Below are 20935 nucleotides of genomic sequence, written 5' to 3'. Positions count from 1 at the left end.
CTCTAGTGATAGAGGCATTAGCTATACGTCTACGTTCTGCCCCCGATATTGATGGTATTAAAATAGCGGACCGCACCGACATCATTGGTCTATATGCTGATGACATGATAGTATTCATGGATAAGGTAGAAGAAACGTTGCCAAAGGTAATTACTACCATAGATAAATTTAGTGGGTTCTCAGGCCTATATATTAATTGGGATAAGTCTGCCCTTTTGTCTCTGTCCCAATCCCCAATATCTAATCTTAACGCTCTTTCCCTGTTACCTGTAGTGTCTGAATTTAAATACTTGGGTATTTATATGTCCCGATGTAGCGGATCGGATCTACAACTCAATGCCCTCCCCCTGCTAGAATACGCCAAATCGAAATTCACATCTTGGAGTAAACTTCCACTGTCTGTAGCAGGCCGCATTAATCTCATAAAAAGGATTCTGCTCCCTAAATTCAACTATTGTCTTCAGCATAGCGCAGTAACTGTACCAAAATTCTTTTTCACTAACTTAAATTCTTATGTTGCCCCATTCGTGTGGGGAAAAAGCAGACCCAAACTTAAACTGGCGACTTTGCAAAGACCTAAACAGGGGGGAGGAGCGGCATTGCCAGATTTCTTTTTATACTATCTGGCGGGATAGGCCAAGGCACTTTGTAAATGGATGCCTCATAATTATCTCCCTAATTCTGAAAGCCACCTGGTTAACTCTGTTGGCACTAAGTGTCCACTGGGTCTTCTAGAATCAGAAAAAATAAATGCCCCTCGATTGTTGCCCATGATACGATTGGCGCGATCCACTTGGAAGAAAATTAAAAGGGTCACTGGGTTTGCGGACATTGTAGCCGAGATGCCTCTATGGGATAATGGTTATTTCCCTACACTGGTGAATCACCCGTCTACAAATTTTTGGGTTTCCCACGGAGTCCTGTCAATGGGAGATTTGTACGATCAGGGGGTCTTTAGATCCTTGGAGCAGCTACAAGTTAGATATGATCTTCCAAGATCTCAATTTTTCCGATACCTGCAACTCAGATCTGCCATTCAGTCATTTGTCAGGAGTGTGGGAACAAACCGTAACATTTCATCTTTACCCCTGATAGGCATTCTTAAGTCACAGGGACCTCAGGGCCTTATCTCGTCCCTATACACATATCTGCTATCAACGGGAACGAATTCTGTTATAGAGTCAGTGAGAGGCAAATGGGAGGGGCTCATCACAGATATGCAGAATGAGGAATGGGAGGATATTTTGGACTTCCCCCTCAGAGTCTCCCCGTCGGTCAATAATAGGATGACCCAGCTATATATAATCCACCAGTCATATTTGACTCCACTGAGACTCTTTCGGATGGGTCGATACTCGACGTCGGAATGTTAGCGTTGTCACTCACCAGACGTGGACTTTGTACATATGGTATGGCAGTGCCCCATTGTTCTTCACTATTGGAGGGAGGTAACGTCACTATTAGCTTCTATACTGTCAATCCCGATTCCTCTTGAGCCTTTAGTCTGCCTGTTTGGAGTGCGGGACGAGGAGGCTTGGGACCATTATGTGGGGATTTTTCTACGTGAAACCCTGTTTTTGGCACGGAAGTTGTTAGCCCTGCGATGGATGGGGAATTCACCCCCCTCCATTAGGTCCTGGATTGAGTTGGTGAATGCAGTCGTACCTTATGAGCGCACTCTTTATCAAAACAGGGGTTGCCCGGTAAGTTCAACAAAATCTGGGATAGATGGAACACCTCATCTTACCCTGTGACATGATTAATAGAGAAAGACGTGGTTTATCTGACTTTTGTTCTGCAAGTACTGCGCAATGGAGGGGGGAAATAATATTCCACTATCGTTAAATGGCGGCTTAATAGTTTCAGAGGCTTAGTTTGGTTGTAGTTTAAGAGTTTTATGTTTATAACTATGTTTTGATTGTTTTATAATTATACACACATGTTTTCCTTCTGTGAAATGATTGGCATATGTATGTGCTGTCCTTACCATCCTTTGTAAATGTAACCATGCAGACTAATGACAAGGACAAATATGTATGCTATACTTTATTTGTGTTTGAAAAGAAACAAATTAAAAAAAATATATATATACAAATTGCCTAATTGTCTACACAGTGTAAACCTCAAAACACTCATTTAACTGTGAAACTTGGAATAGGATCAGTGAGTCACAGACGCCACCAAATGATATCTTATAAGCCGTGTCAGGTACGACTATCTTATAAGCCGTATCAGGTACGACTATATCTTAGGCTACTTTCACACATCAGGTTTTCGCTGTCAGGCTAAATCCGGCTAAGGGTACGTTCACACAGGACTTTTTTGCTGCTTTTTTTTGCTGCTTTTTTTAATGCTAATTTAGGTGCGTTTTTTTGGTGCGTATTTGGTGCGTTTTTTGGGTACGTTCACACAGGACTTTTTTGCTGCAGATTTTTGCTGCAGTTTTTTTTTATGCCAATTTTCAGCTGCTAGGACACCTCACAATGGCTCTTCACACCTTACTACCAGGAACTCCCTCACAATAGATCACAATCAGGACACCTCACAATGGCTCTTCACACCTCACTAACCACACCCCTAAGCTCTTGGCTGTGAGATCCCTTCCTGCTGGCCATGATTTTCTGCACAAAAAACGCAGCAAATAATGCTACATGCGTTTTTGCAGCGTTTTTTTCATCACCCATTCAAGTCAATGGGTGAAAAAACGCTGCAAAAACGCAGCAAAAACACTGAAAGAAGTGACATGCCCTATGCCCAAAAAAAGCAGCAAAGCAGAAAATACTGATCAAACAAAAAACCAACGTGTGTGCATGAGATTTCTGAAATCTCATAGGCTTTAATGGTACTGTAAAAAGCAGCTGAAAATTAGCATAAAAAAAAGCAGCAAAAAAAAGCAGCAAAAAAGTCCTGTGTGAACGTACCCTAAATGTCAAAAAACCGGATCCAGCGAATGTTGCTGCCGGATCCAGTTTTTTTCCCCATAGACTTGCATTAGTGCCGGATGACATTGCGTTTCGTCCGGTTTTCGCCGGATCCGGCAAATCTGCAGTTTCCGGTTTCTGGAAAAAACGTCCATAGCAACGTTTGTCTCAGGCGAAAAAGCCGGAAGCGCCGGATCCGGCACTTCCGGCTGTTTGCTAGAATGGAAGCCGGAAGGTGCCGGATCCGGAAAATGACCGATTCCGGCGCCGTATTCCGGTTTTTCAAACTGAGCATGCTCCAAATTTTTTTTTATCCAATAATCTAGATATTCTAGCTGGATCCGTCGAAAAAACGGATCCGTCGCATCAGATTTTCACAATCTGCGTCGAATCCGGTTTTTCCAACACTCGCCGGATTGTGCCTGATGTAAAAAACCTGATGTGTGAAAGTAGCACTTGTATGCCGTGTCAGGTACGACTGTAACTTGTATGCCGTGTCAGGTACGACTGTAACTTGTATGCCGTGTCAGGTACGACTGTAACTTATATGCCGTGTCAGGTACGACTGTAACTTATATGCCGTGTCAGGTACGACTGTAACTTATATGCCGTGTCAGGTACGGCTGTAACTTATATGCCGTGTCAGGTACGACTGTAACTTATATGCCGTGTCAGGTACGACTGTAACTTATATGCCGTGTCAGGTACGACTGTAACTTATATGCCGTGTCAGGTACGACTGTAACTTGTATGCCGTGTCAGGTACGACTGTAACTTATATGCCGTGTCAGGTACGACTAACTTATATGCCGTGTCAGGTACGACTGTAACTTATATGCCGTGTCAGGTACGACTGTAACTTATATGCCGTGTCAGGTACGACTGTAACTTATATGCCGTGTCAGGTACGACTGTAACTTATATGCCGTGTCAGGTACGACTGTAACTTATATGCCGTGTCAGGTACGACTGTAACTTATATGCCGTGTCAGGTACGACTGTAACTTGTATGCCGTGTCAGGTACGACTGTAACTTATATGCCGTGTCAGGTACGACTGTAACTTATATGCCGTGTCAGGTACGACTGTAACTTATATGCCGTGTCAGGTACGACTAACTTATATGCCGTGTCAGGTACGACTGTAACTTATATGCCGTGTCAGGTACGACTGTAACTTATATGCCGTGTCAGGTACGACTGTAACTTATATGCCGTGTCAGGTACGACTAACTTATATGCCGTGTCAGGTACGACTGTAACTTATATGCCGTGTCAGGTACGACTGTAACTTATATGCCGTGTCAGGTACGACTAACTTATATGCCGTGTCAGGTACGACTAACTTGTATGCCATGTCAGGTACGACTGTAACTTATATGCCGTGTCATATATGACTGTTATATGCCGTGTTACGTATCGCTGTTATATGCAGTGTAATACATGACTATATCTTATATGCAGTGTCAGATACCACTATATCTTATAAGCCGTGTCAGGTACGACTATAACTTATAAGCCGTGTCATATATGACTGTTATATGCCGTGTTATGCATGGCTGTTATATGCAGTGTAATACATGACTATATCTTATAAGCCGTGTCAGGTACGACTATAACTTATAAGCCGTGTCATATATGACTGTTATATGCCGTGTTATGCATGGCTGTTATATGCCATGTTATGTATACTCTATATACAGTATCTTCTGTATGATTTAATTGTTCTTGTGTTCTGCGGGTCAATATTAAGACATCTTATCAGTGTCGTGTCCATTACAGACAAATCAGACACAGACTCTCCCTCCTTCCCTGCCTGTGATGGCTCCTTGGACACTCACCTTCACCAACTGACACCTTTATAAAATGGAGGTTGTTACTATGGCAACCACATGTCTCCTCCTGTAAAGATAATTAAAGGCACAGGAGGCAGAAAGAAATACAGGATCAAGAACCTGGACTTGTGCACACACTTAGTGATATAATGTTATACATACTCTTACAGCACATAGATTTGGGCATGGAAAAAAAAAAACAATTACCCTTCTCAAGAGAGATACCGTAAATCACAAATTGTGTTAATTTTCTTCTCTTGTGCCCACATATGTTAGCCATACACAATAAACACACCTCTGAATGTCCTCGTTATTATTTCTGGAAAACTGGACTATTAAGGCACAGGACCATTTGAATACAAATTCCCGGTCCAGTGTCTGAACTGTTCAGAGAACCGGTCACCTGAAAAAGACGCTATTAACCAACTGAATAGGGGTTAATCTGCAGCTTAATGTTTGTTCAGAACCTGCCACTGCCAGCACCTAGACCCCCGCTGCTGTAACAAAATTAACTTTATTTTTCCCGGCAGCGTCCTAGTCTCATTTACGGGGATGGTGTTGGCGTGGGTTGAATCACTGCTCTGTATATAATGAGAGGCGACTGTAACTGCGCTCCCCCCCGCACTGACTGACAGCAGCTCAGCATTAGGGCCGGCTTTCAGTCAGTGTGGAGGGCTTGGTTACAGCTATTGCTCTATATACACAGAGCGGTGACTGAAACCGGGACACTGCCAGGGGGGAATAAAGTTCATTTCCTCCCAGCAGTAGGGGTCTAAATGTGGGTGCTGGGCAGATTAAGAACACTAGTAACCTACAGATCAGCCCCATATCTGCAGGTTATTAGCCTTTCTTCAGGTGACAGGTTCTCTTTAAAGTTTTTTCCAGAGGTGGGGTAAAGTATCCCAGACATTGGGAGGTATGATTAAGAACACTTTCACATCAGGTCATCAAGTTGGTATTATCTCCTTGTGTTGATCCCAGGAAACTCAAAAAGCATTTGGGAATCTGTTCATTTTTTCTACCGCCACCTCCCCAAACCTCAATAATAAAAACAAAACAAAAACCTTACCGTAAGTCTTTCATTATGCATTTCCAAAAATTGTGGCATTAAAAGTACAATTTATCACATAAAAAACAATCCCTTATACTACTTCAATGTATAAAAAATCATTATGAAAAATAAATGTGTATATTAGAAAAACCTACTTTCTGAGAAAGCAGTGATGAGAAATCTCAAAACATGTTGCTCCTAAATTGCAGCATCTCAAAGGAATTCAATATTAGGCTTGCGGGAACAGGACAAATTTTTATAGAGGGACCAATTTGTACCACATTGGATATTCAATGTCTAATACATATCCAAAATAAAGCCAAATGCAGGATATTAAAGGGAATCTGCCATGTTATTAGATCAGCAAGATGTAGGGACAGAGACCATGATTCTTGTGAAGTGTTACTTACTGGGCTACATGCTACAGTTTTGATCAAACAGTGACTATCAGTTCTCTGAATGCTGAGCTCCATGCAACCCCGCCCACATCAGTGATTGGCAGAACGCTGCCAATCAGGGGTTAGAGCAGAGATACACAAAGCAGGAGGACTACATGGCACTAGACAACTAGTCCTCTAGAGAATCTTCTGGTGATAAACCAATTTTATTGAAACTACAATACACATCCCAGCAAGTGACATCACTGGAATCAGGGTCTTTGACCCTACATCACGCTGCTCTCAGATTACATAGCAAAAAGCCTAACAACTGTTTAGTTACACATTTCCTTAAAGGGAACCTGTCACCCCGTTTTTTCCGTATGAGATAAAAATACTGTTAAATAGGGCCTGAGCTGTGCATTACAATAGTGTATTTTGTGGACCCCGATTCCTCACCTATGCTACCGAAATACATTACCAAAGTAGCCGTTTTCGCCTGTCAATCAGGCTGGTCTGGTCAGATGGGCGGTGTCTTCCCCAAGATCTTGCTTAGTTTTCCGTTGGTGGCGTAGTGGTGTGCGCATGCCCAAGTCCAGAATCCACTGCACAGGGGAGGGAAAAGAGCGCGATCTGCGCTATTCCCCTGGTGATCGGTGGGGGCGGCCATCTTCCTGTGGCCGCGCATGCGCAGATGGAGCGCTCTGCTGCCCGGGGCTTCAGGAAAATGGCCGCGGGATACCGCGCGTGCGCAGATGGAGATCGCGGCGGCCATTTTCCTGAAGAAGAGTTCGCATCTCTGCTTCAGGAAAATGGCCGCCGCGATCTCCATCTGCCCACGCGCGGCATCCCGCGGCCATTTTCCTGAAGCCCCAGGCAGCAGAGCGCTCCATCTGCGCACGCGCGGCCACAGGAAGATGGCCGCCCCCACCGATCACCAGGGGAATAGCGCAGATCGCGCTCTTTTCCCTCCCCTGTGCAGTGGATTCTGGACTTGGGCATGCGCACACCACTACGCCACCAACGGAAAACTAAGCAAGATCTGGGGGAAGACACCACTCCCATCTGACCAGACCAGCCTGATTGACAGGCGAAAACGGCTACTTTGGTAACGTATTTCGGCAGCATAGGTGAGGAATCGGGGTCCACAAAATACACTATTGTAATGCACAGCTCAGGCCCTATTTAACAGTATTTTTATCTCATACGGAAAAAACGGGGTGACAGGTTCCCTTTAAGCATACTGAGTTATGAGACGATGCCCTGATCACTATGCCCTCTATTAGCTATATAACAGTCCATCCTGTGCAGCATTTATCGCTGGGGGTTCTTGGACACACTTTCATTTCAATGGTTGAACTGCAGTACCCTGTCCTTCCACAAGTAGTGTTGTATGAAGAAGAAAAGTTATCACACTGAATCTAAGGGCTCTTTCACACTTCCGTTTTTTACAATCAGTGACAATCCGTCAAAATGTTGAAAAGACGGATCCTGTGCAGATTGTAAAAAAACGGATGCACTGATCTGTTTTTTTGACAGATCCGTAGCATTGCTTGGAAGCTGATTGACAGGTTGGTCACACTTGTCAAACAGTGTTTGACAAGTGTGACCAACTTTTTACTATTGATGTTGCCTATGCAGCATCAATAGTAAAAGATAGAATGTAAAAAAAAAAATAAAAAATCTCGATATTCTCACCTTCCGGCGGCCCCCGCAGCCTTCCCGATGCTCCCGTTCCCAGTAATGCCTTGAGGATCGACCCGAGACTCGCAAGACTGCTATGTCATCACAGGTCTGTTGTCTCGCAAAAACGTGCACAAAAAAGTTCCTCTGTGCGTTGCCTCCGCCCGACGGACAGCAATTTTACGACAGATCCAGTGCACGATGGATGAAATGGAAAGCCATCCGAAATAATCCGTCTCTAATATAAGTCTATGAGAGAAAAACAGATCCAGCAGAAACATTTGCTGGATCCAATTTTTTTTTTTTTTTTCACAAAACGACGTATTGTGACGGAAAAAGAAAGACGGAAGTGTGAAACAGGCCTTAGCATCCATCAATGCAGTCCAGCAGTGGGGTGCCCTTGCCTTGGAGTTGGGGAGTCTCACTGGGCCCTGGAAAGTGCTTGGAGATTGACCATGCAGAGTACAGCTATAAGGCAGATCATCCACATGCTGGCTCTGTTCACAGTAGGCGTTTTTTCCTGCAGCAAAATCTGCTCTCTTAGGGTATGTTTCCACGTTCAGGAATACATCCGGATTAGCTGCGGATTGAACTGCATACAGCCACAGCATTCAACCCGCAGCGTCCAGATGTTACCGCATAGTGGAGGGAATTTTATGAAATCCCGTCTTCCCTATGTGTGCAACACGCATCCGGCGGCCCTGCGTTAACGGACATGCGGCGCGTCGTCACAAGGTAAATCACAGGGCCCTATGTATGGGGTGCGGTGAATCCGGATGTGTTCACTGAATACATCTGGAATCACTGCGCATACAGATGGGGCCGGCGCTTTGGGCAGAGCGGGGTTTCCGCTACGTCAAAAGCGCAGTCATTACGGAACGTGGATACGCACCCTTAGCAGTAAAGAAACTGTAGAAAAAAAAAAAAAAGCAGGTTTCGTCATGCTACATTTGTCTCTATCGCATGCTGATAAAAGTTAAATGCAAAAAAAAAAAAAAAAAATCTGCTTCTACTTTATCAGGTTTTGGCACCAAAAAAAAACAAAAAAAAACTCAGCACAAACTTATTAGGCTATGTGCACACGTATTCTGGTCCACTGCGGATTTTTCCGCAGCGGATTTAATAAATCCGCAGTGCAAAACCGCTGCGGTTTTTACTGCGGATTTATCGCGGTTTCTATTGCGGTTTCCTCTGCGGGTTTTCACCTGCAGATTTCTATTGGAGCAGGTGTAAACCCGCAGCGGAAACTGCACAAAGAATTGACATGTTGCGGAAAATAAACCGCTGCGTTTCTGCGCGTTTTTTTCCGCAGCATGTGCACTACGGATTTCATTTCCCATAGCTTTACATGGTACTGTAAATGCATGAAACCGCAGCAAAATCCGCAGTGTGTGCACATACCCTAAAAGCATAAAAAAACACAGCCAAAACAACATGTGAACATAGCCTTAACCTAAACAATAATTGTGTTACACAGATCAATAATGCACAAACTACAGGTATACCTGAAACATGGCACATAACCTTCCAATTTGAAAAAGAAAACCGACGTCTCCGGTAAAAGATTTTTTTTTTTACTTTATAAATCTTCCATTAAAAAAAAGATTGTCACAATAGGACAGTATTCAGATGTTGATGCTTTTTGTCTCGAACAATCGTAACACGATGTTGCGATTGTGAATGGTCAAGTCAAAATGCGTTAACATCTGAATACTGTCCTATTGTGACAATCTTTTTTAATGGAAGTTTAACTTTGTGATCGGGCCAAATTTTTGAAATCGATCCATGTCCCTTTATTTGGTAATAACTCCAGAACACTACAACACATCCCATTGATTTTGAGACTGTTTTTTCGTGACACATACTTTATGAGAACGGTAAATTTAGGTCGATATGTTGTGTTTATTTATAAAAAATATCAGAATTTTTTTCAAACTGTGAATGATTATCCCTTTAATCCAGATAGTCATACCACATAAAAACATTAATAAATAACAATTACCTAATGTCTCCTTTACATCAGCACAATTTGAAAAAAATGTAGCAGTCGTTTTTTTCAAGGAAAATTTACAAAATTTATTTTTTTTTGAGGGACCTATCCAGGTATGACAAGACTTTGGTGGCCTATATATTGAAAAACCTCCAAAAGGTGATACTAATTTTATAACAGCACCCTCCGACATATTGAAAAGTTTCTCAGGTAGTTTATTAACCCTTCAGGAGCTTTTCAGAAATTAATGCAAAGTGGCATAACAAATGAAAAAGTGTATTTTTACCACCTAAATGTCGCTCTCTTCTGAACAGGCCGCTATAGCCAGCAGACTCTAAGGCCGCTAGTTGGCTGTGAATTGTCATGGCAAACATCAAGACCACACAATCATGATCTTAGGGTGCCGATGGGGTTAAAGGGAAGGTACCGCATTTGTAGATAATTAATAAATCAATGTAATGTAGCATAACATGCTGTTATAACCAAGTTTTGATTTTATTTGAAACATTTTGTGTGTTATAAGAGTTTAAAGAATGCACTGGGGGCTGACATCTTGCTTTCACAGTAGCAACATGACACTTTCAGTGTCATAATATGGCACCCCATGGTCATGGGAGATAACAGATGGAGGCTGTCCCTATCTATTGTAATAGAACTGTCACTGCTGTGAACTGGGCAGGCCTCTGAGGGCTGCACAATTCTCAGTAGTTGGAATGTTCTGCTGCCATATTCAGGGAGCCCTCGGATCTGCTAACAAAAGTACTGCTTCCAGCAGAACAGATCCTAGATTGATGGCTGACAGGAGTAAAATGCAGGAGAAAAGCCTGGGCAGAATAGTAGAGACATCAAGGAGGAACAGTGTACCATTAGCATTATAGGAGCAGGAGCTGTCAGCTGCTCTGCAGTTGTTATTCATCCCTTCCTAAGATAAGATAAGGAGCTGCAGTGAATGGCCAGAATATTGTGGAGGGAGGTGAGAGAATCATGTCATCTGGGTGAGAGAGACTGATGGGAGAGACCGTAACTGCTGGTGATAGCAGATCACAGGGCAGTCTCCCACAAAATGGTGCTGCCCTGTGATGCTACTCTTCATTCTGCCCCAGGGTTACTAGAACACCCAAAAGGGAGGGAAATGGTGATGTCAGCAGTTACTGCCCCAATTTTGCTGCTAACAGTAAGGCTGCCCTCACACTAGCAGTATTTGGTCAGTATTTTACATCAGTATTTGTCAGCCAAAACCAGGAGTGGAACAATTAGAGGAAAAGTATAATAGAAACATATGCACCACTTCTGCATTTATCACCCACTCCTGGTTTTGGCTTACAAATACTGATGTAAAATACTGACCAAATACTGCTAGTGTGACGGCAGCCTAAAGCTGGTAAGTCTTACTATAGCTGCTTGAGGTCTAAAACGGAAAATGCTCCCCCTAGTGGTAAATATATATATTTGTGAGAAAATATAGAATATTTTTCATATAGAAATGTTTGCAGTGAAAACATTGCATTAATACATTTTAACCCCTTCACCGCGGAGCTTTTTTCGTTTTCGTTTTTCGCTCCTCTCCTTCCCAGAGCCATAACTTTTTTATTTTTCCGTCAATATGGCCATGTGAGGGCTTATTTTTTGCAGGACGAGATGTACTTTTGAATACCATTGGTTTTACCATGCTGTGTAACAGAAAACGGGGAAAAAATAATTCCAAGTGCGATGAAATTGCAAAAAAAAGTGCAATCTCACACTTGTTTTTTGTTTGGCTTTTTTGCTAGGTTCACTAAATGCTGAAACTGATCTGCCATTATCATTCTCCAGGTCATTACGAGTTCATAGACACCTAACATGTCTAGGTTCTCTTTTATCTAAGTGGTAAACAAAATTCCAAAGTTTGCTAAAAAAAAAAAAAAATTGCGCCATTTTCCGATACCCGTAGCGTCTCCAATTTTTGTGATCTGGGGTCGGGTGAGGGCTTATTTTTTGCGTGCCGAGCTGGCGTTTTTAATGATACCATTTTGGTGCAGATACGTTCTTTTGATCGCCCGTTATTGTGTTTTAATGCAATGTCGCAGCGACCAGAAAAACGTAACTTTGGCGTTTTGATTTTTTCTCGCTATGCCATTTAGCGATCAGGTTAATCCTTTGTTTTTATTTATAGATCGGGCGATTCTGAACGCGGCAATACCAAATATGTGTAGGCTTGATTTTTTTTATTGGGACGAAAGGGGGGTGATTTGAACTTTTATATATTTTTTTTTAATATTTTTAAACTTTTTTTTTTAAATTTTGGCATGCTTCAATAGCCTCCATAGGAGGCTAGAAGCATGCACTACACGATCGGCTCTGCTACATAGAGGTGAAGCACAGATCACCTCTATGTAGCAGAAATGCAGATGCAGGTGTGCTTTGAACGCCGACCACAGGGTGGCGCTCAAAGCAATCGGCCATCAACAACCATAGAGGTCTCAAGGAGACCTCTGGTTGTTATGGCAATGCACCGATGACCCCCGATCATGTGACGGGTGTTAGCGGCGCGAACACATCCGGCCGCGCGGCCGGGAGCGCTAGTTAAATGCTGCTGTCAGCGTTTGACAGCGGCATTTAACTAGTTAATGGGCGCGGGCAGATCACGATTCCGCTCGCGCTCATTGCGCGCACATGTCAGCTGTACATAACAGCTGACATGTATTAATCCGTCAGCTGGCAGAAAGGGGTTAATTACTATTTTAAGCTTAATTTCACAAAGAAAACAAACTACAAGAAAACTCATGGCACCTTCCCTTTAAGAGGGAGCCCCCACACTGTTACCCATTTATATGATGTAGTCACTTTTGACAGCAGCATTTAAGTGGTTAAGCAGATATGGACGGCACCAACACTGATGGTGGCTGATGCAGCAAGTTGTCAGCTATAGTGTACAGCCGACAGCTGCTGGATTGTCTCCTGTATAGGGATGCTGTTCTCTTACATCTCGGGTCAGTAAAAAGATGTACCGGCAGTCATTAAGGGGTTAATACATTTTTAAAAAAATCTTTTACCAGAGAGATCAGTTTTCCTTCCCACAGATGGTGTCTCTGCCCTGGCTGCCAACTTGCTGGATCTCTGGACTTGTTTGCGGTTGTGGAGATATTACAGCGGTGAGGAAACTAACTTTTCATAAGCTAATAATGTCCGGTGATAACAGACAATGAATAAGTGCTTAAACAGGTTCTGGTGTTCTCGGGGTGCTTTGTATGTCTATTAGTTATGAAAAATTATTCCTTTCCTGAAAAATCAATTCCTTCAGATGGTCACTTGTCAGAATTTAATGCGATTCACTTTCTCACTTAATTGAATTCCTCTACATAGTGTCAGGGGACAATTAAAAGTGAAATAATGGATCTCAGTCAGAATAGACTGACATATTAAATGTGGCTGTTCAATAAATGATGATCCAGTGTTTTAGTGAAGCATTCATGGCTGAACTTTGCTTATAACTGTACTTAAATACCCATTTACCTATTAAAGTTATGTTATTAGCTTTCATGTTCACCACCAGCTTTTCAGAAAGCCGATATATACAATGTATACTGGTAGCACAGGTTTTATTTGGTAATGGCCACTTATTTCTATGTGTGATCATCTTTAGAGACTTCTTCTGAGACACGGCGCCTCCAGGGGCCATCCTTCACTGACTCGCCACAATGTGGTCACTAGTGTACCAGTAGCGTCAGAGCACCAGGATCCAGTCTACACTGTGTGCAGAATTATTAGGCGAGTTGTATTTTGATCACATGATACTTTTTATATATGTTGTCCTACTCCAAGCTGTTCAGGCTTGAGAGCCAACTACCAATTAAGTAAATCAGGTGATTTGCATCTCTGTAATGAGGAGGGGTGTTGTCTAATGACATCAACACCCTATATAAGGTGTGCTTAATTATTAGGCACCTTCCTTTCCTTTGGCAAAATGGGGCAGAAGAGATTTGACGGGCTCTGAAAAGTCCAAAATTGTGAGATGTCTTGCAGAGGGATGCAGCAGTCTTGAAATTGCCAAACTTTTGAAGCTTGATCACCGAACAATCAAGCTTTTCATGGCCAATAGCCAACAGGGTCGCAAGAAGCGTGTTGGGCAAAAAAGGCGCAAAATAACTTTCCATGAATTGAGGAAAATCAAGCGTGAAGCTGCCAAGATGCCATATGGCAAAACTGGTGGCAAATTTCAGAGCTGCAACGTTACTGGAGTAACAAAAAGCACAAGGTGTGCGATACTCAGGGACATGGCCAAGGTAAGGTAGGCTGAAAAACGACCACCTTTGAACAGGAAACATAAGATAAAACGTCAAGACTGGGCCAAGAAATATCTTAAGACTGACTTTTCAAAGGTTTTATGGACTGATGAAATGAGAGTGATTCTTGATGGGCCAGAGGCTGGATCAGTAAAGGGCAGAGAGCTCCACGCCGACTCAGATGCCAGCAAGGTGGAGGTGGGGTACTGGTATGGGCTGGTATAATCAAAGATGAACTTGTGGGACCTTTTCGGGTTGAGGATGGAGTGAAGCTCAACTCCCAGACCTACTGCCAGTTTCTGGAAGACAACTTCAAGCAGTGGTACAGGAAGATGTCGGTATCGTTCAAGAAAAACATGATTTTCATGCAGGACAATGCTCCATCACATGCCTCCAACTACTCCACAGCGTGGATGGCCAGTAAAGGTCTCAAAGAAGAAAAAATAATGATATGGCCCCCTTGTTCACCTGATCTGAACCCCATAAAGAACCTGTGGTCCCTCATAAAATGTGAGATCTACAGGGAGGGAAAACAGTCCACCTCTCGGAACAGTGTCTGGGAGCCTGTGGTGGCTGCTGCACGCAATGTTCATCGTAAACAGATCAAGCAACTGACACAATCTATGGATGGAAGGCTGTTGAGTGTCATCATAAAGAACGGTGGCTGTATTGGTCACTAATTTTTGGGGGATTTTGTTTGCATATCAGAAATGTTTATTTCTATATTTTGTGCAGTTATATTGGTTTACCTGGTGAAAATAAACAAGTGAGATGGGAATATATTTGGTTTTTATTAAGTTGCCTAATAATTCTGCACAGTAATAGTTACCTGCACAAACAGATATCCTCCTAAGATAGCCAAATCTAAAAAACCCCACTCCAATTTCCAAAAATATTAAGCTTTGATATTTATGAGTCTTTTGGGTTGATTGAGAACATAGTTGTTGATCAATAATAAAAATAATCCTCTAAAATACAACTTGCCTAATAATTCTGCACGCAGTGTATTGCTCAACTGAGGGACTCATCAGAAATCTAAGTACCTTCAGAATTACTTACCGTATTTTCCGGCGTATAAGACGACTTTTTAACCCCCGAAAATCTTCTTAAAAGTCGGGGGTCGTCTTATACGCCGGGAATCGTCTTGTACGCCGGTGTATATGGTGGGTGGGGAGGGGGAGTGATCCTGATGACGAGGGGGCGTCTCACAGGAAAGTGAGTAATCCCCATTACCTTATCCTAGCGGTGCAGCGTGGGGGTGTCAGTGCTGGGAGCGGCGGCGGCTGCTGTGTTCTGGTGCGGCGGCTCCTCTTCTGTGTGGGGCCTCTGTGCTGTGGGGTGGCGGCGGCAGCGGCGTATCTTTATCCAGTTGGGGCTCCTCCGGCATCTCCTTAGCCCTGGAGGCCCCGCCGCAACTCCATCGGTGCAATGTGGTGGCCTCCGGGAAAATGGCCGCTGCTCAGATTCAGATCTCGTGTCCCGAGATTTCGGGACGAGATCTGAATCTGAGCAGCGGCCATTTTCCCGGAGGCCACCGCATCGCACCTATTGAGCTGCCTCCGGGAAAATGGCCGCTGCATTGCACCGATGGAGTTGCGGCGGGGCCTCCAGGGCTAAGGAGATGCCGGAGGAGCCCCAACTGGATAAAGATATGCCGCCGCCACCGCCACCCCACAGCACAGAGGCCCCACACAGAAGAGGAGCCGCCGCACCAGAGCACAGCAGCCGCCGCACCAGAGCACAGCAGCCGCCGCCGCCGCCACTCCCAGCACTGAGACCCCCACGCTGCACCACTACGATAAGGTAATGGGGGATACTCACTTTCCTGTGAGACGCCCCCTCGTCATCAGGATCACTCCCCCCCCCCCCAAAAGGCACATATTCACCGGCCCTATAAGACGACATAGGGTGTATAAGAAGACCCCCGACTTTTAAGAAGATTTTATATTTTAACTGGTAAAGTTGGGGGGTCGTCTTATACGCCCAGTCGTCTTATACGCCGGAAAATACGGTAGTTTAAAAGGGGTTGTCCCACGAACAAAGTTCATTTTAATCAATAGATCTTGGAATAATAATAATTTCCATAATTGGATGTGTTTAAATAAAATGTTCCTGTGCTGAGATAATCTTACAAAAGTGCCCCTGCTGTGTACGGTGTAATGGCTGTGTCTGACCGTGCAGTAACACAGGGGGAGAAAGCAAAAGAGTAAACAGACAGGACAGCATGGGATCACAGTGGATTCTTTTTAGGAGGTAAAACATTTCCCTGCCTGTTTTTAAGCAATGCTTTACCTCAGATAAAGAATCAGCTGTGATCCCTGCTCTCCTGAGCTTTGATATTGTAGATTTTCTGCACCTATTAGACCATGTTCACACATTCAGAATTTAGTGAGTTTTTTTACCTCAGTACTTGTAAACCAAAACCAGGTAGAGGCTCTGTGCACGCGATGCGGATTTTGCTGTGGATCCGCAGCAGTTTCCCATGCATTTACAGTACAATGTAAGCCTATGGGAAACCGAAAACGGTATGCCCATGCTGCGGAAAAAAAACACAGCGGTTCACATTCCGCAGCATGTCACTTCTTTGTGCGGAATCCGCAGCGGTTTTACACCTGCTCCATTATAGAAAACCGCAGGTATAAAACCACAGTGGAATCTGCACAAAAACCGAGGTAAATCCGCAGGAAAAACGCGGAGGATCATTCTACGTGTGTACATACCCTAAGGCTGCCGTCACACTAGCAGTATTTGGTCAGTATTTTATATCAGTATTTGTATGCCAAAACCAGGAGTGGGTGATAAATGCAGAAGTGGTGCATATGTTTCTATTATACTTTTCCTCCAATTGTTCCACTCCTGGTTTTGGCTTACAAATACTGATGTAAAATACTGATCAAATATTGCTAGTTTGACGGCAGCCTTAGGGTACTGTCACACTCTGCAACTTTCCAACGATCACGACCAGCGATACGACCTGGCCGTGATCGTTGGAAAGTCGTTGTGTGGTCGCTGGAGAGCTGTCACACAGACCGCTCTCCAGCGACCAACGTTGCCGAAGGCCCCGGGTAACCAGGGTAAACATCGGGTTACTAAGCGCAGGGCCGCGCTTAGTAACCCGATGTTTACCCTGGTTACCAGCGTAAAAGTAAAAAAAACAAACAAACTGTACATACTCACATTCCGGTGTCCTTCAGGTCCCTTGCCGTCTGCTTCCCGCTCTGACTGAGTGCCGCCGTAAAGTGAAAGCAGATCACAGCGGTGACATCACCGCTGTGCTCTGTACTGCCTTACGGCCGGGAGTCAGTCAGTGCGGGAAGCAGACGGCAAGGGACCTGAAGGACACCGGAATGTGAGTATGTACGGTTTGTTTGTTTTTTTTACTTTTACGCTGGTAACCAGGGTAAACATCGGGTTACTAAGCGCGGCCCTGCGCTTAGTAACCCGATGTTTACCCTGGTTACAAGCGAACGCATCGCTGGATCGCTGTCACACACAACGATCCAGCGACGAAATAAAGTTCCAAACGATCTGCTACGACGTACGATTCTCAGCAGGGTCCCTGATCGCTGCTGCGTGTCAGACACAGCGATATTGTATGGATATCGCTGGAACGTCACAGATCGTACCGTCGTAGCGATCAAAGTGCCAATGTGTGATAGTACCCTTAGGGTAAGTTTACACAGGGCGTTTTTGCTGCTTTTTTTCTGCAGCAAAACCTGATCTTCTTGGCAGGAAAGAAGCTGTGACAAAAATGCAGGTTTAGGTGCGTTTTTTTTTCCTCTTTGTCCATGCTAAGGTCTTGACTTTTCAGCAGCAAAAAAGCAGCAAATAATGATACCTCTGCATTTTTGCAGCGTTTTTTCAACACCCATTCAAGTCAATTGATGAAAAACGCTGCAAAAACGCTGAAAGAAGTGACATGCTTTATGTCCAAAAAATGCAGCAAAGCACAAAATCCTGATGACACAAAAACCAATGTGTGTGCATGAGATTTCTGAAATCTGCTGGTACAGTAAAAAGCAGCTGAAAATTAGCATAAAAAAAGCAGCCAAAAAACGCAGCAAAAGCGCCCTGTGTGAACTTAACCTAAGGGTACGTTCCCACATGATCAGGAAGTGGCAGCGCTTTGGACGCTGCTTTCTAGTTGCACAGGTAAGTCTGCATGTGCTCATTGAGCCATGAGGATTTACCGCATTCAAATTTATTCTATTGGTGAAATTTCTGTAGCGGTGACTCGCATCTCCATAAGGCTAGGTTCACATTGCGTTAGGGCAATCCGTTTAGCGCTAGCGGATTGCGCTAACGCAATGTTTATTTAGGGGCCGTGTTAGGGGTCGCGTTAACGTCCCCACTCTCGCAGATCCCCGATCTGCGAGAGCGGGGAACGGACCTCGGGCGCGCCGCGGACGCTGCAAGCAGCGTCCGAGGCGCGTCACAGAAGAACGGCACATCACTAGCGCGAGCCGAAAAAGGCACGCGCTAGTGATGCGCTGCAGGAGAAATTGACATTGCTGTCAATGGGCACGCTAACGGCCCCGTTGCACGGCGTTAATTGCGACATTTTCGCCGTGCAACGCTGTCCGTTAGCGTGCACACATTAACGCAATGTGAACCCAGCCTTAGGCTCCTTTCACACATCAGTTTTTTGCTATCAGTCGCAATCCGTCAAATTTAAAAAAACAAACAAACAAAAAAAAAAACGGATCTAGTGACTGATGCCGCCGGATTAGTTTTTTCTCAGACTTGTACTAGCGATGGATGGCCTCACGTTTCATCCGTCGTTCACTGGATCCGTCAAAAATTGTTTGTAAGCGGCAGGAGACAATGGATAAAGTAACGTTTTTTGTGTACGTTGAAAAAAAAAAAAAAACAGACAGCCACGGATCAGTCGCCGTCAGTCGTTTGCTAGAATGGAAGCCTATAGAGCCAGATCTGTCAAATGACAGAATCCAGTGAAGGATTACATTTTTTTTTTAACCGAGCATGCTCTGATCCAATTAGCCAGATTTGCTAGTCGGAATTCGCCCAAAAAACAGATCCGTAGCATCAATTTTTCACAATCTGCGACGGATCCGTCGAGCCAACGGATTGTGACTGACGGCAAAAAACTGATTTGTGAATGGGCCTAAGAGAAATAGACACGGTGTGGCTCGTAAACCCGCACCGCATCCCAGTGTCCATGGGTGATTCGCAGGCGCACATGCACGCATAGTGGACATGGGATTTCTGGAAATAGCGTCCAGATGTTACAGCATAGTGGATGATGTGTTGCTTTAGGCAACGTTCACATTTGCGTTGTGCGCCGCAGCGTCGGCGCCGCAACGCACAACGCAAACAAAAATGCAGCAAAACGCATGCACAACGCTGCATTTTGCGCCGCATGCGTCCTTTTTTTGATTGATTTTGGACGCAGCAAAAATGCAACTTGCTGCGTCCTCTGCGCCCGGACGCGTGCGCTGCAGTGACGCATGCGGCGCAAAACGCAAGTGCGACGCATGTCCATGCGCCCCCATGTTAAATATAGGGGCGCATGACGCATGCGGCGACGCTGCGGCGCCCGACGCTGCGGCGCAGACCGCAAATGTGAACGTAGACTTACACTGTATAAATACGCTTAGTCAAACCCGCAACAATTCCCGATCGTGGTCGCGTACCCGAATAGAATCATCACGCCCGTACTTATCACCCACTCCTGGTTTTGGCTTACAAATACGGAGGTAAAAACCTCAAATACTCAATGTCTGCACATGGCCTTAAAGGCTCACTTCCCACCATAACTCACCTTTACGCTGCAGATTTTCAAAAGTAACCTATTTTACTTAATGAGTTGCAGAAAATCTACAGCATAAAAACTCACCAAAAGCTCGTCGTGGGAAGTACAGAGCCTTAAGTAAATTAGGCTTCTTTCACACTAGCGTCGGGCTCAGTCCGTCGCAGTGCATCGGGCCGAGGTCCCCGACGCTAGCGTTGTCTCCGCCGCACAACGGGGGCAGCGGATGCATTTTTCCAGCGCATCCGCTGCCCCATTGTGAGGTGCGGGGAAGTGCGTGGAGGTGGGGGCGGAGTAAAAGCGGACCGTTGGGAGCAAAAAACGTTACATGTAACGTTTTTTGCTCCCGACGGTCCGCCACAACAGTCGTACGACGGTTGCGACGTGTGTCAATGCGTCGCAAATGCGTCGCTAATGTCAGTCAATGCAGAAAAAACGCATCCTGCAAGCACTTTTGCAGGATGCGTTTTTTCGGCAAAACGACGCATTTGCGACGTATTGCAGTTAACGCTAGTGTGAAAGTAGCCTTAAGGTACCGTCACACTAAACGATATCGCTAGCGATCCGTGACGTTGCAGCGTCCTGGATAGTGATATCGTTGACTTTGACACGCAGCAGCGATCAGGATACTGCTGTGATATCGCTGGTCGCTGATTAAAGTTCAGAACTTTATTTGGTCGTCAGATCGCCGTGTATCGTTGTGTTTGACAGCAAAAGCAACGATACCAGCGATGTTTTACAATGGTAACCAGGGTAAATATCGGGTTACTAAGCGCAGGGCCGCGCTTAGTAACCCGATGTTTACCCTGGTTACCATCGTAAAAGTAAAAAAAACAAACAAACAGTACATACTCACATTCCGGTGTCCGTCAGGTCCCTCGCAGTCTGCTTCCCGCTCTGACTGAGTGCCGCCGTAAAGTGAAAGCACAGCACAGCGGTGACGTCACCGCTCTGCTGTTAGGGCCGGCACTCAGTCAGTGCAGGAAGCGGACGCCGGGGGACGCGAAGGTGAGTATGTACTGTTTGTTTTTTTACATTTTACACTGG

At 44.7% G+C, this 20935-nt stretch overlaps 1 protein-coding gene across 2 annotated transcripts in view; it reads right to left on the bottom strand.

Annotated features, from left to right (window-relative positions):
• LOC143770082 (core histone macro-H2A.2-like) overlaps positions 1-20935 on the bottom strand; it is a 111295-nt gene that overhangs the window by 50349 nt on the left and 40011 nt on the right. Inside the window, exon 2 of one of the 2 annotated variants that reach the window (XM_077259331.1) lies at positions 4762-4822. The exons of the other annotated variant lie outside the window; for it this stretch is intronic. The gene's annotated coding sequence lies outside the window, so the exon portion shown is untranslated. The remainder of the gene's footprint in view (positions 1-4761; positions 4823-20935) is intronic. 2 annotated transcript variants of the gene reach the window in all.

Source organism: Ranitomeya variabilis, chromosome 4, assembly GCF_051348905.1.
Source record: "Ranitomeya variabilis isolate aRanVar5 chromosome 4, aRanVar5.hap1, whole genome shotgun sequence".
NCBI lineage: Eukaryota > Metazoa > Chordata > Amphibia > Anura > Dendrobatidae > Ranitomeya > Ranitomeya variabilis.
Note: the sequence above shows the minus strand (reverse complement) of the source record. Positions and strands in the feature narration are given on the sequence as shown.